Source organism: Megascapheus bottae, chromosome 11, assembly GCF_031878675.1.
Source record: "Megascapheus bottae isolate mThoBot1 chromosome 11, mThoBot2.hap1, whole genome shotgun sequence".
Taxonomy (NCBI): domain Eukaryota; kingdom Metazoa; phylum Chordata; class Mammalia; order Rodentia; family Geomyidae; genus Megascapheus; species Megascapheus bottae.
In genome coordinates this window covers 6,060,360-6,064,129 of record NC_143519.1, presented here as the reverse complement: position 1 = coordinate 6,064,129, position 3,770 = coordinate 6,060,360, and the positions used below count along the sequence as shown (strand labels likewise).

At 39.7% G+C, this 3,770-nt stretch overlaps 1 pseudogene; it reads left to right on the top strand.

Moving 5' to 3' along the window:
- Window positions 1-746: 746 nt before the first annotated feature.
- Window positions 747-891, top strand: LOC150056698 (U2 spliceosomal RNA; annotated as a pseudogene).
- Window positions 892-3,770: the final 2,879 nt, after the last annotated feature.

The following is a 3,770-nucleotide window of genomic DNA, read 5'->3' as shown; positions in this document are numbered from 1 at the left end:
TTTTGCTGTATAAATGGCAATGACATTTCCAGTCTGTTTAGTTATCTTTTTAGTTCCAATCTGTTTAATTTTCTATGTATGACTTATTTTCCATTGCAGGGAATCAAACCCTGGGCCTTGTGCATACAAAGCTTCTGTAGATCCACAGACATACAACATTAGCCCTCCATAATTTCTAAAAGATTAACTTTTTAGATTTTGAATGTATTTCTTTTTTATATATTTTTTATTGTAATTAATAAAAGGGTTACATGATGTTTGCCAGATAGAAGGTGCATTAATTCACATACATTGATACCCTTTCACATGTCTTGGTCCCCATTTCCCTCCTCCCACCCCCACCCCTCATCTTGTTTTCCCCCTTCCCTAACCAATTTCGAATAACCAAATACAAATATATCCGATATATCAGGTAACAAAGTGAGATACTGTAACAATATGAGATAACCAAGGGACAGCAAAAGAGATGAGAGATAACATAGTACCTTAAGGACAACAATCATTCATTATATGGCTTATGTTTCTATATCCTAGAGGTCCTTTCAATTAGCTTCATACTATATGGCCCTATGTATCAAGGTTTTGCTCTATTGCAAATCTCTGCTAGTAGAGCCCAAGGTTTCTACTGATTATGACAAATGAGGGAAACCATTGAGCCTAAGTTCCTTTGAGTCTGGCTTACTTCACTTAATATGATTTTTTCTAAGTCTTTCCATTTCCTAACAAATGGGGAGATGTCATTCTTTCTGACAGCTCAGCCTTTTGGCTAAGATCAAGTGTAGTATCTGTTCTTATCAGTTTGAATGTATTTCTTTCTATAGTTGCATCTTCTGGATAAGTGCTTTAGAAAGTATTCACGAATAGATGAAATTTAGGGCTTTTAAAAAATATGTAGGGCTGGGAGTTTGGTCTAGTGGTAGAGTGCTTGCCTAACATGCATGAAGACCCAGATTTGATTCTTCAGTACCAAATACCTAGAAAAAGCCAAACGTGGTACTGTGGCTCAAGTGTAGAGTTCTTTCCTTGAGAAAGCCCATGGACAGAGCTCAGATCCAGAGTGCCGGAGCCAACCGGCAGCAAACCAGGGTTCGCAGATTGGGGTTCCTGAAATAGGGGACAAGGACTAGGAAGAAAAAGAAGAGAGACAGACACACCGGGTCCGGGATGTCCGCAGTCCAGGCAAAGACTGCCAAGCCTGCTCGTTCATTTTCCACTCCCCCTACTTCCCCCCTCCTCTCCCCGGGAACCTCCAGGTGTTACATTCATATGGTAATTCTCAGGTCATTTACATAGAATAGGGCCAGAAAGCAATAAGACAATATAGCCATCGTCTGATGCAAGTCAAGGTACAGTTTGATTCCACTCTGGCTCCCAACATGTCCCCCGTTTTTTATTTTAAAAGAAACACAAGTGCAATTCTTACTCTTTTTTATACCCCTAATTTATCCTGTCACATTTTCCAAAAATGACTTTGGTCCCTTGGTCCAACGGGGATTTGATGGGCGGAGATTCAACTTCCGTGACTTCTTCAAGCTGACTCAGGGGCGCCGTCTCCACGCTTGACCAGGGACCTTAAGAAGCCCAGCCTGTTTTATCAAGGGGTTGCAAGGATTAGACACCAGGAACAACAATCTACTCCAAACTAGAAATCATACTTGACATTCAACAACTGCACAAACCATCCTTGGCCACAACAGCGCAGCCTACCTAGCACCCATTTGCAAAGGCTTTTTCTTGATTGTCTGGGGAACTAAATTTCTGCAACCTTAACAATGCTTCAGTTGTCAGATCTAAACAGATTAATAGAGACACAAGCCTCAGATCCACAAACTTTTCCTGAATTTGTGGCTGGTGTCAAAAATAAAAAAATTCGCTCAATTAGGACTTTAAACTACCCACTATCACAGAAGATTGACAAGTTCCTGCCCAGTTATGAAAGGCGCGGGCATTAGTAAGGCATGCTTACAAACTATTCTATGACCTCCCGGCTCAGATTAATTTGAATGGCCAAGCACAAGTGACTCTAAGATCTGACACCATCTCTGCCATCCAAGCAGAGGCTTTCCTGTCCCAGTAGTGTCTCTCCACACAGGGATAAACATCCCATTGGCATTTCACTTTGTTGGTTGCTGGATTTGAACTCAGGGTCTGGGCGCTGTCTCTCAGCTCTCCAGCTCAAGGCTAGCACCCTGCCACTGTGAGTCCCGAGCTTGGTGCTTGAGTGCTTCCCCCCAGCTTTTCAGCTCAGAGCTAGCACTCTGCCACTTCAAGCTCCAAAGCAACTCTGTCCCAGCATCCTGCTGGCAGATTAGACACCACAGTCTCACAGGGACTTTGCTTTGCCCGGGCAGGCTCAAAACTGTGGCTATCAGATCAATGAGTCCTACAAAAGGCCACTTTACTCCAATTAGAAGCAACAAGGTGGTCAATTCAGAAATAGTCTCTAAGCATGATCTTACCTGGAACTTGGTGAGGGCCAAACTTACATCTGAATGGGGATCTGCTGTCCTTCTCCATGGGCCTTCTGGAGATTGCTATAAAGTAACTTACAAGAGTAAGCTGAAATAGCAATTAAGCAACCATTTTGGTAGTCCTAATTTTCCTTGTTTCTTTTTTTGAAACAAAGCTTTAGGACAACATTACTTTTAAATTTTGTTCAGAAATCATTTCTAATTTTCTTAAAAACTTTTACACTTTTTAACTTAAACTCTTAACACTTTGGTCTTTATTTGCATTTGAAAAACCTTTAAGGCTAAAGGAATTCCCTTTGCCTCCAGGCCCTCTAAGGCTCAAGGCACTCCTCTTGCCTTTTAGAAAAAAGGGCTCTTTTGCAGTTTAGATTACTGTCTAGAACTCCAACAACAGTTTAAACTCAAATAACAGTTTTTCCCTAATTCAAGAACTATAGACATCAGTGCACCAAAAGTCTAAGTCTGGACTTAGTTTCCTCTCCTTTTTTAAAATACACCCAAAAGCATGGAGATAAACCTTTAAACATTCCTTTAAAATACTAATCACATTATCCACATTTTACCATCAGATTTCTAGTGTCAGTTTGCAAGAAAGGACAGGCAAAATTTCTGACGTTAATGAACAATTTTACATTTAAATTTCTAATACACGTTTCCAAACTTTAACTTAAAGTAATAAATCCCAAATTCCCTAACACCTCTGTGCTGAACAGGATACAATGTTTACAATGTAAACAGCTGTATGTATTGCAATACCAGATTTTTTAAAATGCAGATTTCAGGATCTTTAGAAAAATACTTTTTACCAGTTTTTCTTTAAAACAATGCAATAATACTTTTAAGACATAGGAAACATTCAAGCATAATAATTTTCTTGAAGTTTAGACTTAGATTTACCCAATTGCCTTTGTTTCAAATGAGTTCAACCATTGTTTTATACAGCATGCTGACAATTTAACCTTGAACATGTTCACTCACTCATTCACACACATTCATACTCAAAGATCATAAAGTGCGCAAAATTAATATTGGCCGTTCGTTTTCCGGAAGTTTGTGTCAAGAGAGTTTTGCCAATTTTACTCTTACAGGTGAGAACCAGGTTCAAAACAAAACTTTTTGCAAGGCAACTTAGTTGGAATTTATTTTTCCAGGGCTTGTCACAACTGCAGACATGGGGGAGCGGCCATGCTAGGCCCAGAAATGTTCAAATAAATAACAAGGATGTGTGCTTGAGTACGCACAGAAAAACCATAAGGATCCATACTTAGAAATGGTACCAATTTTAAAGACAAAACTGGA